General features: G+C 37.3%; 1 protein-coding gene across 1 annotated transcript in view; it reads left to right on the top strand.

The window, feature by feature from the left end:
- Positions 1-23,495, top strand: part of LOC113228835 (homeodomain-interacting protein kinase 2) — a 213,946-nt gene that overhangs the window by 147,929 nt on the left and 42,522 nt on the right. The gene's annotated exons all lie outside the window — the stretch shown is intronic.

The raw sequence follows: 23,495 nt of genomic DNA, 5'->3' as shown, positions 1-23,495 counted from the left end.
TAAAGTTATATTGCGCTTATGTCAAATTTAGCAATCTTAAAATAGTTACACGGATGCAATGGAAACAATATTATTTTCAGTTTTATTGTCTTAATATTGATTTATAATGATGAAAAGTTATGTTGAACTTATTTATTTACATATATCTCTTCAATATTTTGTTTATTTTTTTATTTGATAGCACCTATTAAATATTTTTTTGTTAAATAAAAATACGCGATGTTTATTTCGCAAAATTATAACAGCGCCATCTATATGCTCCTTGGCGAAACTAACAGTTAACACTAGACTATAGTTCCAAACTCACAACGTGACTATCAAGACTCAGCTTGTTTTATTTATTTTTCTTCATGAAAATGCGGAATAATTATTAAAAACTACATAATTTTAATAGATTTTATTATTACATACTTTTCTTAACAGTCAAAATTCTCTGAATGTAAGTAACATTAAGTACTTAAACATTATACTACGATAAGACTATTCGGAACATCAAAAAAGAAAGAGATGGCATTATATAGTTGACATAGCGTTATCTTTTTCCTATTTTTAGTAAGGAATAGACAATATTGGTAAATCATTCGTTCTTGCAATCACTTTTGCAATAATACATTACTTGGTTGACAGGTTCGTCATGGCATGAATATGAGTAATATTTCAATAAGCTTACTTTAAGCTTACATTGAAATAATATTGTTTTTGGAAAGGTTATGGTAGTACCCCAGTTTTTTATTGATCTGAGACGTATAGAATAGATTCAAAATTCTGATCTTTCTAGTGTTGTGTGACATACAGCGTTTAAGCGTTCGTTAACTATGTGTCTTTTTAACCGCCGTCAACTTTTGACATTGTTATTGTACGTCCGAAGATTTACATTTTTGCCGCAAAAATTACATTTTAAGTGTAAACAATATAAACGACATACTTGCACGTATGTACGTCTTAATCTTAAATGATGTTATGCTTGAATACTATCTTAACACTTATTAAGATGCAGTATGTAAGGGCTCGAGTGATAACCGCTCCGTGAGTTCTTAGCCTCATAGTTCAAACTTAGTTGCGACCCGTTGATGTAGTAAAAAGCGACTAAGGCATAAATTCAGCAGCTGTGTCTCCTTCATTGCAGCTGTACGACCAATAACTTCTTCGACATGTCTTTTTAGCTACTTCTTCTTCATTAAAACTATTAAAAACTACTATACTTGAAACTCCTAAATCCTATTTTCGAATACAGGCAAATGCTAAGGGCCGGCCAAGACGAACTTACCACGACCAAATTTAAGACGTCATGGTGTGTCAGGATCGTAGAAACCCAAAAATAGGGCGGGAAGTAGTATGTACTTTTGAAAAACTTGAATGAAATTCAGGAAGAAAGCCGTGGTAGCCTAATGGTTGTATTCTATCGCCTCTCAAGCAAAGACCGTGGATTCCAATCGAGTCTCGCATTTCTGAATTACCCGAAATTAATGTGCGAAGATTTCGGTGGAGGAAAACATCGTGATCAAACCTGCACGTTGAAGAACGTTCACAACCGGAAATCTCCAACCAGACTTGGGCCAGCGTGTCGGGCTATGGCCTGAAACCCTCGCCTGAGTGGAGACTCGTACCCTGCAGTGGGACGCTTAAATGGGTTGATGAAAAATAAACTTCTAAAAGTAAAACAGCTGAATTTCAAAGTACCTACTCGGTTAGGCAAACGAAGGTGGATCTAGAATGTTCTGACTTCGCCTGACGACTGAAGAAACTATGTAATAAACAATTAAATTTTAATTGAACGTTAACTAATGATGGCCAAGCACGAACTGCAAATATTAAACTATGTTAGACTTGTTGAATGGAGTGACTATGCATAACATTGAAGACTTGACATACTTTGTATATATTACGTTAGTGTTAGTCCTGGAATCTAACAATCTATTTTGAAAGTCAGGTTGTCGTTGAGAGTAACATGCAATTGCATTTCTGGAATTAAAAATGGATTTCATAAATGCCACTTGACTACAGATGGTCACGCTGGAGCATTGTAGTAGGATGCAAGGCTGTTTCCTCCTATCCCAATGCGTGGTATCAAATTGAGGTATTTTTTATGATACCTGGTGTAGAGACAAACAAGTCATGCGCCTGGTGAGTCCATAACAGTTGTGCCGCTCAGAGCTTAAATCGCAAAGATCTAAAGGGTACTGTCACGGCGCCTGTCATCTTGAGACATAAGTTGTTAAGCCCCATGTGCCTGTAATTTTACCAGCACCCTTACCCTTCAAAACTGAAACGCAACGATGCTCACATTACTGGTTAGCGGTAGAAATATTTAAGGCGGCAGTATTTCCCTGGAGGAACTCTTTCACAAGGAGCTCTATATACCACTGCTGATGTGGTGTTTATTATATGAACCTAGACCCATAAAACCGGCAGTGAGAGCTCGGCATGAGAGTACATTATTTGAAAACTAAATCACGGAAATACTTTGAGGATTATGGCGGTCATCTTTACTAGTTTGATAGATTTAAAAGTGTTGTTAATAAGCAAATTTTTTTTTAGAATCCTTTAAATTACATCCGTAAAAGTCGTCTGTTTCAATATTTCTGAGTTTAAAAGGACAACAATATTTTTACGTCTAAACCATTATGATTTTAAAATAGTTTGACAAGACGTAACGACATAAGGAGTGAAAGTGATAGTAATATTAGGATGAAAAAATAAAAAGCGTTCGGCGAAAGTGTTTGATCATTGGTAAATAAAAATCTTCCAAAACAGCGCGCGACGTATTGAATAATTCAAAATTACTAATTATACTAATTCAAATTGAATTACTAATTATAGTAATTCAATTTGAATTACTATAATTAGAGAAGCCGTATTAAATTCGTCCATAACGATGTCAATGTAACAATTGCGCAACAATCATTCGTCAAGGTTAATGATGGTATTTAAATATTAATCAACGTCGTTACGATCTTTTTTGTCGCCGTAAAACTGTTTCTCGTGTTTCTTAATATTATTTTTTTTTATGTTGGTTATTTACCAACAAAAAAAAACAAACAAAATATTAAGCACGAGTATTTTTGTTATTAGTGTTTGTCACTTTACGTCGATCTGTCGTTAAGTTTTCTGTTTTACCGTGTCTGAAAATCTTCAGAATCGAGGCGGAACCTGTCTGAACCCCGTCTTCTTTCGCATTTCAATATTCACTGACAATTAACCTTGACGTCTTTTGAGTAGACAATATCAGAAAATAATTCAGCATAATCATCTTGCTTGACTGAACTATGGCGGTAGCAACAAAGCTCTTTAAGACACTTCTGCCCTTCTTTTAATTTTATTCTTTAGCAGTAGGTGGTAGCCCTGTATAGAACCATAGCTTTTGAATTTAGAGATCTTCGGTTCTAAACCTTGTGGCAATATGTACCTAGATTTTGTTAGGTACATTAGCCATTGCTAAGGATACATCTTGATGAGGGTTCACTTGCAAAACGTGTGAAGTCCCCAACATGATTAAGGCCAGCATGGCGGACTATAGCCTAAAAACAATCCTTAAAAGAGACCCGCGTCCAATAATGGATCGCTTATGGAGTTAAAGATGTGATAAAAAGACAAGAATTTTGTGATATTGAAACATCTTATTTTAGTCGGGCTACTTCTTGTCTGGCTTTTTTATTACTTTATTTTTCACAAAAAACGGATGTCCCGCATCCCTTTTATCTTTTTGCAAAAGAGAATTTTATCCTTTCCCTTTTTCTTTAACAAATGCCTGAAAAATTCTCACAAAAGCTTGGCCCATGGCGTATTTCCGTCACACCGTAAGTACGGTCTTATCTTGGGAGGGGATTTGTCGTCGCTTACGTTCAGCGCTACGGCCATATAAATAAATATATATCTGACTGAACTGGACTCCTTGAGTCGACCGTGTTTACAAGTTGTTAAACATTAGTGATGGTTAATGATAACTGCCATATTTCGAGATTGAAAAATGGTCAAGTATCTTGCAATTCTTGCATTCGGTCATTGTCATGTCTTTTCCCCACTAAAGTACGGAGAGATTACAGGTCTTAAACATTTCTTTCTACATTCCTAGCATACTTATTTCGCTACCAGCATTGCATCAATTCTTTCAAATATGTACTACAATCCCGGACATGTAATTCGTGCCATCTCGCATTTTTATTTTTAATAATAATAGTAAAATGAGAGTATGCGATGCAATTTGATGATTTAATTCCGCCTATCCGTTTCCATCTATCACCGGGGGATTAAACGTAGGCGTAAGAACAATGCCCATTTTGGACTCCCAATTTTTTTTGTCGCGACCGGTTGAAAATTTATATCCATCTAATTAAACGTTGTAAAATAATTTAAATTAATAAAACGTTGAAATGTGTCGAAGAAAAAAAAGGTACTTTTAAAGAAACTTTTACAAATTCGTAAAAAGGAAAAAAATACAAATATTGTAAATATTTGTTTTTAAACGTAATACGACTTACATTTTGACATTTTATTTTGAGTCTCGTTTACACTTGCCGTGATTTCTTCAAAGTTGAGATAATTATGAACGAAAATTAAAATAATTGTGATACCGATAAGCAATGATCTTATGTACGTAAGTCTTTTTTAACTTGAACTTGACTCTCAAATTGTCAGAAAATTCAAGAGGAAATTCTTTCAACGTTGGGGATATCATGTTAAATGTAAACGAGACTTCAAATTAAATACCAAAATCTAAGTTGTTCAAAAATAAATGCTTGAAACGCATTCAATGTATTTCTTTTAACGTGTACCCAACTTACTTTAGACTAATGTTTAACACTGTATTACAAAAAGAAAGTTCATTTTTAACATTAACTTCAAAAAGAACATATTGCTTAGATCATATTTCCCTAGTTAAAGAAATATTAATTCAGTATAATTAGAATCTAAACGGAAATACAAATAAAACCTTGAGATACAAAAAAAATCTGAGATTGTTGGTCGTCAACTTTTTTTTAGCTAGTCCAGAACTATATGGAACTTGGGCGTTGTTCTTTTGCACCTTGTCGCAACGATCTTACGCTTCAAGTATTGGACAATATCTTCTTGCGTATGATATTACAGATTTATTACTCCAACCCGATTGGTGATGATGGTATATCGTCTTTCGTACATTTACGCAGCTGTAAAGTTTTAATGGTTGTAACCGTAGCCAGGAACCGTAAGGGCGCGTTTACATATGACACGAATTTCTTCGCGCACTCGCCGCGCGGACGCCTTGACCGCGTAGGTTACAGCAAAATACAGTCTGTTTATACACCATTTACGTTTAAAATTCGATAAGGTAACAAACAATAACTTCACGCCCGCCCCTTTACTGCTAGCTGACTTGGGTTCATCCAGTTACTCAAATCCTATCTTAAATAGAAAAATTATGTGATTGCATATTACTTGTACAAAAAATGCAAGGAAGAAGAAAAAAGAGACGTAGAAGATTTTGGATTCACCCTATTTAGGAAAGAACAGACTGAAGGGTTTGGGGAATTTTGTGGCTTTCGCTTTCGGCCACAAGGACGGCGCGACCGCGTGAATGACGCGCAGCGATCGCGCGGACAACGCGCGGCATTAGTTCGGTCATACCTTTATGAGGAAATTACATGTTGTTGCCTAGTAAATAGAATCAGATTCGACAACGACGTACACGAAAGCGTGCGGTTACTGCACGGCAGTCGCACTAAAATTTTAGTCGTCGTGTAACTACATGCTAAAGCAAGTACATAGGTATATAATGCGTCTAGTCCTTGTGTCTGCGAGTACCTACTCTGCTTGAGGTGTACAGTCCTAAATTCGGTCATATAAGCTAGAGTGCCTCCTTGACCCGTTCCCAATTCGGGCGCACCACTAGCTTCGTGACAAGCAAACTTCAGTACGAGTACTACCTAGGCATGTCAATGTATTTCATTTTTGTGTATTGCAGAGATATTCCGAAATATCGTAGAATATTAAAGCTTTAGGGCCAGCGAAGATAGAAATAACGGTATAAGAAGTTGCAACGGGTACCTTTTGTAAATTCAATTTGACTTTCTAGACAAAATTTTGTTTAAGGTTTATTGAATCCTAAATGCTTTCGTCAAATAAACAATAGAATAAGCGGTTTCAATATGAATAGAACTTTTATTTAAAACCGTCACAAGATTTCCTGATAAATAATAGAAGTAGTTGTTATAAACATCATAACTGTCAAATGTTAGAGAAATAATTAGTGGAAACAATGATTTAAAGGGTAACACTGACGCGCAAATACGAATTGCCATCGCAAAAATTAAGAGCAATCTTAATTCAACGACGACGATTCGTGCGCCCGGTGGTAAGCGACACGCCTGTCCATTCCATGGCAGTTGCAGTGCTGCTCAGAGCTTTCAGTCGCAAAGATCAGAGGAGCACCGCCACTGCACCCGTCACTCTGAAACACAAGTTGAAAAGTCCCATGAGCCTGTAATTTCACTAGCACCCTTTATTCTTACAAAGGGAAATGCAACAATGCTCGCATTACTGCTTGGCGGCAGAAACAAGTAAGGCAGTACTTCCTGTACGAACTTACTTCTACGAGGAGCTCTATTGTTACTTAAATATCTCATTTCTAAAACTAAGTCAAATAAATTCAAGAAATCTATTGTGTTGAATATTTTACGGCTATGAGTAATTATGTACATTATAATGCATACGTTTACATATTTAGTTGAAACACGGTTCAGGAATTATTTAGTGCGTTTTCAAACACTACTACGTCAAACATGTTCGCTGTCCATGTATAATTCATAAAGTCATTGACTCATACGTTTTCCCTTGTTTATAACGTAATTGTTATGGTCGGTATTTGAAGTTTGAATTAGAATAAATAGGTGTTAATAGAGGTAGCTTAGAAAATAATCATTTGTTTTCTATTGTAATATTGGAAAGTTCAGTTGAAGTGTGGGCTAGTCATTGACTGCAGAAGAGGGTAGATATGTAAATACTGTCCTCATTATCATAACTGACGTAATCGACATTTTAGCGAAATTGAGTTATTAACATTTCTGGCATCAGCGTAACAAGATCTACAACCTTTTGTAAGCGTTTTTTTATATATCTTATTTAGAGACCCGACCACACTAGCATCTTTCGAGCGCCCGTGTCTTTCCAACGTATGCACAGTGTCGACACGACAACCGCGCGTCGGTGGCGCAACGCCAGGGCGGCTGGGAGTCTACTCCCGCTCTTTTGATTTAGTCGAGTATTATTATATTTATTTGACAGTAGTTGTTTCCGACGGATGTCGGACAGAGAACGGGAGTAGACACCCTAAATAGTGCCAAACGTCGGGTATACGTCTCGTCGCGCGGACGTCGTCTCGACGCTGAGCGTGTGTTCGCAAGACGCTAACGCTGGAAAGACGTATAGTGTGGGGGGTCGCTTAGGGTCGTATTCCAGTACTCTACTCAATATTTCTAGTCAGGACTTGAGTATTGCAGTGAGCACTCGAAATCATACTCAAGTCCTTGCCATTAGGGACGTAATGAAATCATACTCAAGTCTGCTCAAATCCTGACTTGAGCATTGAGTACAGTTTTGGAATACGACCCTTAGTTTCAGATTTATTGTTTATCTAAATCAGCGTAACTTGACATTTTTACTAGAAACATTAGGTGCCCAATACCTCCAAAGTTACCGAAATGCATCCGCGTTAGTTATGACTAGCAGGGCAGTATAGTTGTCCGTAAATTTGGTAACTGTTTGAAACAACAAGAAAAAGTAACTGCAGTAATTTGTATTTGAAGTGAATAATTTTGAACTCTATTATAAAAAACTGTATATTTTGCATTTTAATGGCTATAAATTTTGATTAATGCGTGCGTTGGTGCGGAATTTTAAAGAACTAATTAGGTCATTTTCAGGTTTCGTAACTTTTTTATGTATATTACCGTGAAATGTTAAATACAAATTGGCACCGAAATTAGGTAGACAACATTATCTTGAAAACGACTCAATTTCTTTTACCGAGGTATGGACAAATCTTGAGCACGTAACTTACAACTTACTATTGACATAATCTCAGTACAGCGTAAAAAAAACCGACCTCAAACGTTCGTGGATATTCATCTATTTGCCAAGTTCTATTGAAATCGCCGCCCTTAGAGGTGGAATATTTTCTTCAAATTTAAATGGGACCATTACTGAGGTACCATCTTTCCAGCAAAAAAGAATCATCAAACTCGGTTCACAAATGCCGTGAACTTCCTTTTTTGAAGTCGGTAAAAAAACTAATTATTTACACCGCAACATATTTCTAGAACACAATGACATTTGAATCGAATTATATGGCTATCAAAATGGCAACTTAATAAAGACGATATACGAACTTCGGCTCTACCGCCAACACTTGAAGGTTTAAAATCAGTTTGACAGTTTTTAATGTTCAACTTGCGTCAATACTAGCTGTCCCTAGTGACCTATCGCTTTGGGCAGATTCCTCAGACGCAAAAGAATAACTAAATTTCGAATTAATACGCACTGTCATTATTTATTATGCGGTGTGCTATTGCGAATTTTAGGACACTCATTGCTTTTTACACTTTGTACGTTTTTATGATAAAATATTATGACGCATGTAGATTTGACCTCTCACCATTTCGCCACCACCAAAAACGTTTATTGTTGAATTAGATACAGAAAAATATACCCCGCATCCTCTACAATTTTTGTAAATCTATTCAATCTACAAAATTACTCGATTTTTAGTTGGATAGTTCGTTTTTGACGTAACTCCACTTATGCCATTCTTTCATGAGGGGCGCGATTTTACGAATTTTTATAAGTTCTGTAACAACACGAACATTGATGACAAATATCAATACAAGCGTCACAATTGCGCAGTGAGAAAGTAATTTGACAGACTAAAGAAATTGGAGCGAAGTTCAATGGACAATAACAAAATCCTGATTTTTATATTTTCGTTTAATGATGGTAAATGATGAGACGAGCTAATCGTGCGCCTGGTGGCAAGTGACACATTTAAAACAGTTGCTGTGTCACTCAGAGCGTTAAATCCCAAAAATCTGACGGGCATTAATTGACAAGTGCCATATGCCTGTAATTTCACCAGCACCCTTCAAAACCGGAACACACTAATGCTAATGCACATAGCATAGCGGCAGAAATAGATAAGGAGACAATACTGTCCTCCTTGTCACAACTAACACATTTGCATTTCGGTAACTATCGAGATATTGGCACCTAAAGTTTTGTTGTCATCTAAAGAGATGTCAATTATTCTGATTACGCTTAACAATAAAACTGACAAAAAAAAGTAAGATATTAAGAAACCGCTTGTAGGGCGTTGTAGATCTCGTTTCACTGATCTCACATATCGTGCGATATGTGGGATATCAGATCTTTGGACTGAAAGTGACCTAATACAAAATTCCAACTTTTGGGGAATACACAAAATAATATTTGAAATTGTGACATGTTTACATTATTTAATTAATTACTCTACTACGACTTAAGTATAGTATTTTTTTTAAATTGGACAGTATGGAGAAATCCGAAACCATAGAAGATACAAGGAAATTGTCTTAGGAACCATTCATTATATTTTTATTGTATAATTTTTTTGTTCAACCGTGTGTCAACAACAGTCCATAAAAATGAATAAAATTGATCAAAATTGTTTTTATTGCTGATCGACTCCGTTTAAAGCAAGGATCATTTCATTGTATGGTATGAAAAAAAAAATCGGGAAAGTAGAAGTCGGTAAAATTTCATCAAATGTTTTTCTTAGAAAATGAATTAAATGACTTTTTGAAATTTTTTAAATGCTGATTTTACACACAATAAGCGATATGCAGAATGAATATCAATTAACGTGCGCGGACAAGTTGATAAGAGCCGCCCAAGGCGAACCTACAACGACCAAATTGAGAACGTCCTTAAGAAAGGCTGGGTCAAGAGTACCCTTAAGCGACGAGGATCGTAGCTATCGTACTTTCGTTTAGATTAAAAGCAGTAGTATTTTGTACTCGGCTTTTAAACTTCACGGTAATTCCAGAAAATGAATAGAAGCACAACACAGGTGTGCGCTTGCCTCGCCGAGTCCAATTCATAATGCAAGAGTTCGAGCGTATCATCGCAAATCGATGTCAATTGACGGCTGCTACGTTTGCCTTTTCCCTTTGAACGCTCTATTTTGTTGTTTAACACTTTATGATACATTTCTGCTTCTATTTCTTTTAAAGTACAGTGCTATATTTGGTCTCGCATTACTATCTAAGGTGTAATAAGCTAAGTTAAAAGCAGCCTCGTTATTTTTTTACGATCTCGTGGCAGTGGATTTTTTTTTATGATACCAAATGACTGGACGAATAAGTCGTGCGCCATGACAGTTGTAGTGCCACTGAGATATAAGTTGAAAAAGCCCCATGTACCTGTAATTTCACCAGCACCTTTACCTTTGAAAACCGGAACGCAGTAATACTCACACTACTGCTTGGCGGCAGAACTAGGTACGGTGGCAGTACTACCCTGGACGAAGTCTTTCACAAGGAGTTGTACTCCTACTGGAAGCCTCATCTTCTTTCATACCACAACGCTGTCTTACTTACTACACTGCCAACAGTCTTTCATTGTCATTCTAACCAGGATATGTAGAAAGAATGAATGCTGATAGATTGATGGCACAAATTTATTATAGAGCTACAAAAATCACGTTCCTGGTGAATTATTGTTTCGCAACTTTTAAAAGAGGACCAGCGACAGGTACTGATGTTTCTATTAAAACTGAACCGCTCCAACATTAATTTCTTTCAAAGGATGCTGTCTGAATCCTTGTCAAAATATACAACAATGTTGCGTGACATGGTAAATGAGCGTTAGTTAATTTAGTACTTTTAATGTAATATAATATCAAAAATATTTGTACTGTAAATTGTACGACAATTAGAATACGGTTATGATAGAACTGGCATGTTCTCTAGACAAAAGTTTTTAATGGTAACTATGCCGAACATCTCATGAACAAGGTTTCGTAACAAAAAAATAACTGTCTATAAATATAACCCGCTTGCATCAATTTTAATTGCAATTTCCTGTACTAACCTCTCACAATGGTTCATTAATGGTCTTAAAGCGTTCATAGTGCCGGATGTACCTACTCATAAACTTCTAAATTCAGATGTTATTGCGATCCATTCATTTATGATTGGACGTGCCATTGCATCTAATCGAAGACTACACTCTATTATGGCGATGAAATGCAAAAACATTTGTAAACTAATTTTGGACTCCAAACGAAACTATTTTTTCCGAAGTGTTTGCATTACGTTCATAAAACGAACACGAAAAGTTTATCATTTATGGACCGTGCAACTTCTTCCCGGCCAAGGCCTCTAAAGTAAGTAGAAAAATCCATTACTGTCCGCTGCTCTCAACTCTTAAATCTACTAATAATTAACTATGTAAACAAACAAAAGAAAAACTCATACGGCCAACAAGCCCAATGTTCGTAATTGCGAAAATTAAAAATACCTACCTGTGCCGCTTACTATTTAAAAAAAGGAAAAAACCGGTAAAATAAACTAGTGTTTTAATATTCTTTTCAGTTTTTTTGCCATTTTTGTATTTTCTTTGTTAAAATTAGTTCTAGTTAGAAGAGCGATAACGAAAATACAGTAATGGATAGTCCTCTGCCTAATTTAAAACAAGAGGCAATAATAGCCATGGCAAGATACTTGAAAACTTATGAAACTCTCATATACTGGAGAACTATATGAACCAACATCATCAGAAGTTATGAAGTTACTATTAATGAGCCTGGAAAAGCAATAACATTTTCTTTCAGCAGAATTTTCCTAACATGTCAAATATTACTTTTAATATTTTTTAACTATTTCTATTATAAATTTTCCTTTCTTTAACCTTTTATTATATCATCACATTGTTTGAGAAAAGCACTATATAAGCCTCGGCGGGAACGAGGATTTTTTTTGACTCGTATTAATACAAGGCCTTGTTAGCGCTCGGCGTTAAAACTCAGGTACTCGTCCAGCAATCCCTTACTTCCCGGCCTCTGCATTAATGCGAGCATTACTGTATTTCGGTTTGAAGGGTAAGGATGCTGGTGAAACCACAGACACATGGGACTTGTCAACTTGTGTTTCAGGGTGACCTCTGCGATTTAAACACTGCAACTGTCATGGACAGGCGTGTCGCTTACCAACGGCGGCACGACTTGTTCGTCCCGTCACTTGGTATCATGAAACAAGAGTACAACTCATACTTCGTCCAGCAATCCCTTACTTCCCGACCTTTGCAATAATGTAACACACGATTTAGGTACATCCGAAAAAATTGTTTGATTTCCTAAAAATAAAATAATAACTATGAATACTAGAACAATGTTATTCGTCACCCAGACCAGAGCCAATTTTGAAAACTTCATTTCCCTATTATGTTCTACCGGGAATCGAACCCGGGACGTCTTCATCCAGCGCCCACAGTATAAACCGTTGGGCCGCCGAGGCCGTCAAGTGTCGCTTGTATGTGTTGTATTTCATAGTTTTATTTCCGAAGCCAATACTAACAATTTGCGCAAGTGTCGACGCACGTACCGCGTCTCATTTATCACAACGTGACCGCGGGTGCGCGTGTGCAACCTACGGCTACACTGGTCGGTGATTGATAGTGTATTGGCTGTCTGCAGCTTAGTAATGAGATTCAGTTTTGATGAAGGGAATTTTGTATAACATACACGCCATGCAGAAATAGATTGATCTAATACACAAAAATGAGAAAAGTAACATTATCATAATTATTAATACAAAGATCGAACACAAAGAAAAAATCCTTCGATCTGACAGGTCTAAGCCACAACAGTAACGCTAAGGGCTCATTCAGAGTGCAGGCGCGGGCGCGGCGGCGGGTGCGGGCGCGCGGGCCTTGGCGTCTTCCCTTTCACAGTGCCGAAGCGTCTACGAGCGGGTAGAACCACACGTCGAAATCGCAAACAGACGCTAGACCTAGCACTGTGAAAGGTACGGACGGACCGAATCAATAGATATACCCGCGGGCACCCGCGCCCGCGCCCACCTCGACACAGACGCCGGCGCGCGCGGCTACTGTGTACCCAACGAGCGTACATTTCATATAGACTCATCCGCGCCCGCCGCCACTCCGGATTAGGCCTAACACGAAAGGGCGCGACTTGCGCAAGAGCGGCATAAAGCGTGAGATACTGCTTATTCTCGCATAGACATCTCGCGTTGTATGTCGGTCTCGCGCAAGTAGCGCCCTGTCGTGTTAGCTCTACTGATCGCTTAGTTTGCTGCGGTAAAGTGACGTAACGAGAGTGAGAGCGCGATGTCGATACTGTGACGTGAATTTTTATAGTACCTAATTCTTCAGTATGAGTTAATAAGGACGTAAGAAGGCGTGAACCCGTACAAACAAAGAAAACACAACGACTAGTCGCTCTATTCTTCTCTTTATAGTGATTAATAATCCTTCTTTATTTATGGTCGATATGTTTGCTGTTCCACGGGGGTAGTCTTTCGAAAGACATCTCTAAATTTGATTGATCGAAAAATAGGCGTGGGTAATCAGCAACAGCACAATATGACTATTCGACGCGCATTCACCGGTCGACTGGATGGAGAGCGACCTTCGTGTACCCGCGCCGCTGCCTTCGAAAACAGCATATGTGCAAAGTTAGGGATAAACCACACTTATCGGCGCGGAATCAGCTTGAAGCGATCATGTTTTAACAACACTTGTTGCATTAAGCCGATTCGCCGCCGACGCAAACTAAACTAAACTAGGATCACCCGTAGTCGGCATGCGTACGGACACGATCGGAAGTTCGCAGGAAGCAAATTCTTTGCCGACCCGTGTCGACTGTCGAGCCGCGTTCATTCTAACCGATGCGAAACACATAACGTCTTTTTCGCTCTTTTATTCATGGGATATAAAGCTTTTTCTGGCCATTTCAATGGCGCGATTCCATGTCGATAAGTTTTTTATTGTTTTATCAAGTGACGGGACGAACAAGTCGTGCGCCTGATGGTAAGCTACACGCCCATCCATAATAGGTGAAGTGCCACTTAGAGCTTTAAATCGCAAAGATCTGAGAGGCACTGCCACTGCGCCAGTCACACTGAGACATAAGTTGACAAGTCCCATGTGCCTGTAATTTCATCAAAGTGTGATTTAACCCTTAGGCATTTTGATCAAGTCGCGCAAGCTACCGGACCAATCGCTAAAATCGAAGAACGATAAAGCAGTATGGATAAACAACTTTATATAAATATATATGTACTCTTGGTTTTCGTATCTTGGTGTTATTTATATAAGAACGCTCGACATTATTATCAGAAATGTGATCAGAAATCAAGTATTTCAAGTTTTATAGAAAAACATCCTGTTGATAAATCTATATTGTTTGGCGAGCAAACATCCTCTGATCACCAGAATCGTATTACTTTGTTAACATCATAATTTAAATTGTAAGTAAACATACAGCAATTGTGGATGACGGTACTTATCTCGATCGGGTTGGGATCGTCTTAAAAAAGGCCAGATTAAAATTACCTACAATAAACGGGCATGTTTGAAGAGAAGCTTGTCAGGAACATAGCATGTCGAGGTTCATGCTGGCTTACCCCAGTGGGAGAAAGGCGTGATGTTATGTATGTAAGTCTTTGAAACGCACTCCCGCGCCATGCTCAGGCCAAATTATCTCGCAAAAGCGCATGTTGCGCAATCGTCTTTTTGACAACCTTCAAAATTCATAATGATGCTGTAGGTACATTTTTTATTTTATAATAATATCAAGTGACGTGACGAACTAGTCGTGCGCCTGATAGTAAGCTACATGCCTGTCCATAACAGTTGCAGTGCCACTCAAATCTTTAAGCATAGATCTGAGGGGCACTGCCAGTGCGCCTGTCACCCTGAGACATAAGTTGACAAGTACCATGTTCCTGTAATTTCACCAGCACCCGTACTCTTCAAAACTGGAACACAGTAATGCTGACATCACTGCTTGGCGGCAGAAATAGGTAAGGTGGCATTACTTTCCTGGACGAACTCTTTCACATGGAGTTCTGCTGCTATTAAAACTTAATATGTACTGTTATAATTTATAAGTATGTTTGTTATATATGTATGTATATTACGTAGGTTTATGTTATAATTATTTTATACCATATACATAAATATCAAATGTTGGCTTATGGTATTTTGTTATTGGTGTTTTAACTGTAGCACCAACGTGTTGCACTTTTTTCTGTTTGGCCCAATGTTTGACTGATAGACAACGCCTTACGGCGTTAAGTCCTCCATTTGTAAAAGAAAGGTTTGCCCATATTGCACTTAATTACAGCACTCATGATAAGTAATTTTTACAAACATTTTCTTTTTACGATTAGTTTCTAACTTGCTCCGATATAGCGAATGTACCTGGTTTGTACCTTTATTAAGTCACGTTTTGGTGCATAATAGTTTAAACTGCTTAATAGTAACAAATGAGATAGCTAGATTTAAACGGAAATATGACTACGCGTTCGCTTACTCAGTGAAACATGTCACGGAGAATTTAAAATCTTGTTTAGAGTGGCGCCGGCGCTGTCGCCATACTACTTTTCTCACGATCTTGTTCTGCACCGTTATAGGTTTTTGGGATCTAATACACGACCACGTCACACCGGAAAACTGTTTTTATTAAAATTATCCATTACTAATAATCACAATTTTTTTTTTAAATTTGTATTTAATTAATATTCAATTTTTTCTTGTGAAATTACTCCACTAGTTTGTTATAATTATTAATACAAAGACCGAACACTTAAAAGGCTGCGGCTAAAAAATCGTTGAAAAACCAAATACAAAGATCCAACAACAAGCACATAGATTAATTCGTGTTGTCCGCTGGTTCGTTCCGTGGCCTTTTTGGCACAGCGAGCGTCTGTCACGGTTTGCTAGAAGGCATCGGTTCGAGTCCGGCCCGATCGAAGGAATTTTTTTTAAGTATTCTGTTCTGTTTTTTTTATAAGTCTTTGTGTTAATAATTATAACACAAAATGTTTGTTAAAACTTACGACAAAACTGAAGAGGTCCTCTTAATTAAAACTTGCACGCGCACACCTTCACACACGCGCACACGCGCTCGCACACATACACGCGCGCGCGCGCACACACGCACATACACCCACACACGCACACCCACACCCACACTCACACCCACACCCACACCCACACCCATAGTTTTGTTAATAAATTTAAAAATAGATCCCTTGTTGTTTGCACGTACTTTGATTGTGTTTCCTCAGCATTATTTAGAATCTTGTTATTAGAGGTGAGAGACGTGGCACCCTATATTACAATCTTACGCTTAGTTTAGGTGTCAGTCTCTTAGAAACATAAAGTAGAATACATTTTATGTAGAGTATATTATTATTAAAATTGGGACCCAATTTATCTGTATACCGAGTTTCTATACAGATAAACTACAGTCCATGTTATGAGGAAAAATACATTAAAATACTTTTTTCCAACGTACATTGTGCACAAGTTGAAATTCTGGTACATGTGCTTACGAGCTCTCGTACATCTGTGAATCCTTATAACACATTACTTCCGTCTATTCAAGGCGTAACTTCTGCGCACCATGAGAGTCGGGTTATATCTACAAACGGCAGCACACCAAACTACACATTGACGGATTTTGTTGTGTTGCACTGAAGGCGATATTCCTACATCGAAAAACTTGATGTGTTATTGACTGTACATAATGACTGAATTTACTTCCTCATTATTCTTTCACGACCTATGCTGTTAACTTATCGATTTACATTGAACCTTTGTGTTATTGTTACTTTATAGTCGTAAACCCCTTACGTTATGCCGTATAACTAAGAAGTTTTTAAATGGAAGAATGACATAAGTGTTTATTGCTCCATTAGATGCAGAAAAATATAACCCGCATCCTCTCCGATTCTTGTAACTCTATCGGCTAATGTATCCAATGGAGCAATAAACATTTTTGACGTAACTTCACTTATAGCATTCTTCCATGAGGAGTGCGCATGAATTATAATAAAATTTGGCCAGGTACCCTTTGTACATAAGTGCGACTCGCTCGTGACCGGTTTCTTAAATTGTAATAAGTAATAATGATTTCCGGTAGTTTTGCCTGACTGAAAATAATCTAATTATTTCTCAAAAATTGTCTACAGATTGACTTAATTGATAGAGTAATTCAAAATGAATTAATCGGTTGTTGACCAGTTCAACGAAGAATAAAACGTGTTAGTTAGTTATTACTATAGCGTGTTCAACGTTCGTGCGTTGGAGTCGTTACCTAGCGTGATATTCTGCTTCCGCGCAAACTTCCCGTCTATCTCTGTATCGATTTATTTCTCGGCTATTGGAGAATCGACCTGTATCACAGTAAATTTATAAAGTCTGTATGTGTAGAAATTTATTCCTATCGATAAACTTCGCGTCCAAATGGTCTGAGAATTCAAATGCACGACTAAATGAAGTTGATTTCGACTTCACGCATTAACAGCATGTAGTCGATCTCGGCTGCACGAATTCGGTTTTGACTGAGATATAAATTGACAAATCCCATGTGCCTGTAATTTCGCCAGCATCCTTAGGATCAATTTATATTACGGCGAAGCGGAAAGGAAGCGAATATTGTAACTATATTGTGCATAGCGTAATGAACTTTATGGTTAAATTTTAATTAATTAGATACGAGCCAAAATTACAAAAATTCAATGGAGCAATATAAATTGAGCCCTACCCTTCAGAAACTGGAACCCAGTAATACTAACATGCTTGGCTGGAGAAATAGGAAAGGTGGCAGTACTTCCCTGGACGAACTCTTTCACAAGGAGCTCTACTGCTACTAATAACCACTACTAAAAATCACCAGATGTAATGCGTTTTTCTGATACACCATATACATTTTTAGCATGAACGCATGGCTGAGCCCTATGTCGATGTCGTAAGCTCGTAACAAAAAAACCATTCGTATCTATCTGTAACACCGTTGTAGAATTCTTTTTTCAGTTAAACTTTCACTCGATCCCATTTATAGTGTGATACGTTAGCATCTATTTCAGTCTAGCTCAATATAGACCTTGCTAGACAACCTTTCTCTTAGCCTGACCTCGGAGTTTGACTTTCACAATATTTCTGCTCTGGCAAATTACAAAGTGCTGTTCAATCAGATGACTGCATTTTCTAATCACTTTAGGAACCTAATGACTAGATTTTCTGTTATATTACACCGACACATCTCTTCCCGGCTGCCCCGCCGCCACTGCATCACGCTAACTAACCGGTGCAGCCCCGCCAGAATCGCGGAGGCCTGGACGAGCGGCAACGACACACCGATACGTCTCTATCCTCCCAGCGTGCTACCGCGCGGTCCCGCTCGGCCCGAACCAAGACCAAAACATGCCCGCGGAGCGCCCTCCTCGAGCCAGCCTACCACCATCGGCCGGCCCTGTGGGTTCCTCTTAATTTCACCGTGGGATAAAATTGACCACGGCTACTAGAGCCCTCCCGCCACGACAAGGCGGGAACCCCTTCGGCGGGGACGCAACACGATCCTAAGCTAACTGAACCCAAGCTTTATCGTAGGCGTCCAGTTCGTCACGCCATCGCTTCCTCGGTCGTACCTTGACCCACAACATTAAATAAAGAAAATGAAAGAATAGTACTATATCGATTTCTAAGATTTTCGCGATCTACATATTGGTAATTAAATTGGTTTGTTCGGGCTCTTTACAGGTCTCATGATCACGGCTGAAAAAGATGGTATTAGTCATCAACCAATCATGATATTAATGCGAACCACTATATTCTGATTTATAGTAATAAAATTTTTTCATTTTTTTTTTATAATTCAAGTGCTGGGACGAACAAGTCGTGCGCCTGGTGGTTAGCGACACGCCTATCCATTACTATTCAAAAAAACAATTTAACTTTAACTTACTTTAACTATATATTTACTCACATGCACTCCAATATGGTTTAAACTCCCAGACTTCAGGTAAGTTTGGCAGAATTCCAAATATTGTTGTCTTCTCTCCCGAGATAAATGTCAAGTATTCATATTCACGGGCTATTCTTGCACTGTTACGAATTCATTCTCGTATAAACGGCATAATGCATCATAACACCGCAACCTCAAGAATAAAGTGACTCAAATAGTTAAAGTTTATTTTTGGGAGACTGACAAAATATATTTGCCAATTTGGCTGGTGCCAAATATCGCTCATGACAACTAATATAGTGTTATCTCGAAAAATTGCGTTACATGTATGTCATTCGTATACGATATAAGGCGAATAATTTCTACGTGAGCCTAGATTTTAGTGGTGAGGGCGCCTCTCACTTCCGCAATCCGCGCGCTGTGTATTAATATATGAATAAAATAAGAAAAGAAAATTTGACACAGATACGACGTTCACAAGCGCCGGATGGCGAGTGGCGGGGCAGCGAGCGGCGTTAAACCGCTGGGCAATTTGCAAATTTTGTTATAAATGTGAATTTAACAACTAATAGGGCTTCAGTTGAAATCCAACAATTTAGCAGGTTCTCTGTAGTACATAAAGAGATAAGTATATCTCCATATAAAAATTATGTACAAAGTTAGGTATTTTATTCTTAAACAATTTGTTTTAGGCTTGTATTTTAACCTGTTGTATATGATCGGATAAAATACATCATATCGTTTAACACATTAGCACATTCTTTAGACAATATCCTTAAGTGTATCGTATATTTTTAGTAAGACCGTTGTTTAGTAGGAAACACCTCAACCATTCGATGTAGCAAAACAGCTCTTCACATTCCTCCTTCGGTGACTAGCCTTAATTTAAAGTGACAATGTTTCTTGTCGCTTTGAAATGTTTACAAATGGCATACATATATAACGCAATTTTAGAAATAGTATTAATTAAGTAAATTAGCTGTCATGTGCGAAATGTCAAAATCTATTTCATATAAATAACTGTTACATCAGTATTATTTCGGACGTATTTTTTTAATTTATCCTCCTGAGATCCAGTAAACGGGAAAAGCGTTAAACGCACAATCTACATTAAAATGTACAAATTATAATTACACGGTTCAAATCTAAACAACTATACCCTTAGTTTTGCATGGAAAATTAAGGGTATACTTGCTTACTGTAAATAGAATGTTAAGCGCTAAATTTGAAGTTGCTTTCATTCTAATGTATTAATATTCTTTACCAAAAAAACTATAGCTTTTGAGTTAGTATACTTAATTACAGTGACTAAAATAAATATTGGTGCCTGTGTTATATATTAATGCCTAGACTATGAACACTAAATATTGAAAGACATTTTGTCGGTGAACAATTTCTTTACATAAATTACTTTTATTTAGGGAATTATGTTAAATTTAAATTTAAATAATTTTAGTCTTGTAGAATGGCTAGATTGTATTGTAATTAGTTATAAGGTTTTGTTTTGATTTATAACAAATTTTAAAACATCATTCTTTATTTGCAAGTCACGTGGTTAGAAAACAGGTGTTCTTAAGCTAATGTAGTTGCATGACATGTAACACCCCTAGGGGCACTGCAAAATTTGAGTGCAGGAAGTCCTTAAATTACTAATTACATTATTGAAATAAAATTACAAATAAATTATGATTTAACTAAGTAGAATTTTAGGCAATAACAACAATAAATAAAATTCAATAACATTAAAGTCTCATTCCTAATACACTTACATATATTTAGGTATTATATTTAGATAGAATATTTACAAATTATATGCTTTAAAAGGCACTATATTCTAAAATGAATTCTTTTATAGAACAAAAAACTTTAGTCTAATGGTACACAGTCCGTTTATGTGATCTTAGGAATAATATTACGTGGGTCTGAATCACTTCACAAATTATGTACATTTTTATGCACACGAGGCCACCACGAGGTGATTTTGTTTACTGAAAATTTTCGTTTTTTAATTTAGTCAAATTATTATTTAGACTGCGATACTCAGATTAAAATAACGTCGACAGAGACCATCCTCTACTCGCTACGCTCCCGACAAACTTCTTTCGCTTCCTTTAACTCGCATCGGTCTCTTCATACACGCCCATTGAACCAGGTCATTTTCAAAGATATTCACAGTCTGATCGAAATATGTACATCGAAATCGACCTAGAAGTTTACATCCATATTCACTCTATATATAAATCGCTGCCGCCATCGAACTCCTTCTACAGTTTCTTGTAAAAGAGTTCGTCCAGGGATGTACTGCTCACCTTACCTATTTCTGCCGCCAAGCAGTAATGTCAGCATTACTGCGTTACGGTTTTGAAGGCTTACCCTTCAAATGGTAGGTGCTGGTGAAATTACGGGCACATGGAACTTATCAGCTTATGTCTCAAGGCGACAGGCTTAATGGCAGTGCCCGTCACTTAGAGCTTTGTGATTTAAAGCTCTGAGTGGCACTCAATTGCTATGGACAGGCGTGTCGCTTAACACCAGGCACTCGATTTGTTCGTCCCGTCACTTGAAAATCATAAAAAAAAATCAATCTGCTAACACCAATCGTTCCTACAAGCCAAACCTTCTGAGCATTCGCTGTTTCATCCTCTAACTATATCATCTTTCATAGCACAACGCAATTCCGTCTCGAAAGGTAACAATACACGACTGTGCAAAGCTCTTGTTTCAATATAATAACAAAACGTTTATCCTACTTTCATGCGTTTTCTTCCGTACCCAACACTCACTACCGTATATCAGGGTCGGAAGCAGCACGCCCATGAACAACGAGACACGCCTTTTCTATACATAGTAATTATCAGTGTTGCCAAATGGTTACGTTTCTTACATTTTTCGTAGCTTTCGTCCTTCTCGCGTAATATTCAAGTAACTTTTGTTTTCAAGAATTGATACTACCTAAGCTCGAATTAAAAATTTTCCCATAATAATACTGTTCATTTTCGAGCGGCAGGGGTCCTGGCTTTATTTCTAAATTTATTTTTTACGAACGAACGACGTAACGAAATGTAATTTTCGACTCAAGGGTCCTGGCATCACGGGTTATAATACAAAGCAGTGAGATGTTGTAGTAGACACATTTTCATCTGTTTTCTCAGCAAAACCTAGAAACTCAATTAACATATTTTAGTTCGATATAATTGCTTTATTAGCAGCTACGTTTGAAATGTTCAACACGGAAAATGGCTCAATTAGTAATCGCCCTCTGGTTAATTATTGGCCATTGTGGCCCCCACGTAATTTGCTTTTTAATAACAAACACTTACAGTTAATAAGCGATAATTCAGCCTACAACGTGATATTTAGTGATGTTTAATAAACCGTTTTATGACTTATTTTATTTATTGCCATGGTTATAGATCGTTCGTGGTAGTGTAGTTTCGTAATTTTTTGCATTGAAATTCGCTTAAAAATGGATTTATCTATAGCTTATCTTGACAGAATCAATCAATCATTAAATTAGTTACCAATTCGCGCCCTTGCTGTAATAAGGCCACATCTGCAAAATGACTTCTTTAAAAGTTTATGGAGTCTACAGTCGATAGCTTTTATATATAATTATATTTTTTTTTTCTTATTTTTCTAACTTTTTTTCGATTTTAAATTTTTGTTTCTTTATTTTCTTTTTGCACAAAATTCGGGGAGCATAATATTAGTAAATAAATATGGCTGGCTGTCAACAAATATAACAGATAACTTTCATGTGATAAAAGAAAGCACTTTTGACGTATGATCATATGGGGCTTTGTTATCACAGCAGTAGACTGCCGTCCACTACCTAATATGGGGCTGAGTGATAAATTTTTTTTCGAGTTATCATAAAAAACCATAACCCAGTCTTACAATATCGAAACTGTTAATAATATTTCCAGATGTGCATCGTTAGGGTAAGTACCGTTAAGTAGAACGCGTTAACTAGTTTTCACTGTTTTTGAAAGAGAATTTTGTGCTCTATCTTTTGCTGTTTAAAACGGATATTTGACCATTTCTCACTTAGCCGCGTTTTCGTTAGTGGTCGGCAGTAGAACTTCCGGTAAAAGGATTCGTCTAGGGAATTAGTGCCACCTTTCCTATTTCCACCGCCAAGCAGTAATAGAAGCATTAATGCGTTCCAGTCTAGAAGGGTAAGGATGCTGGTGAAATTACAGGCACATGGGTCTTGTCAACTTATGGATGACGGGCGCAGTGGTAGTGCCCCTCAGATCATTGTGATTTAAACCACTGCGTGGCATTGCAAATGTTATAGATAGACGTGTCGTTTACCGCCAGGCATCATAATACTAGTGCGAATTGTTGGTACAATAGTTGTACTTATAGGGTCAGATCCAAACACTTCACCACCGTAAAGTACATATTATATATTGCGATTCGATTTTATTTCAGTGTCGTGTATTCCTTTTTCAACAAAATGTTTATTGCAAGTTTGTATCTGTTATGGCGG

The sequence above is a fragment of the Hyposmocoma kahamanoa genome, unplaced genomic scaffold (assembly GCF_003589595.1).
Source record: "Hyposmocoma kahamanoa isolate Upper Pololo Valley unplaced genomic scaffold, ASM358959v1 244, whole genome shotgun sequence".
Classification (NCBI taxonomy): Eukaryota; Metazoa; Arthropoda; class Insecta; order Lepidoptera; family Cosmopterigidae; genus Hyposmocoma; species Hyposmocoma kahamanoa.
The sequence above is the reverse complement of the archived record's forward strand: the minus strand, read 5'-3'. Positions and strand labels throughout refer to the sequence as shown.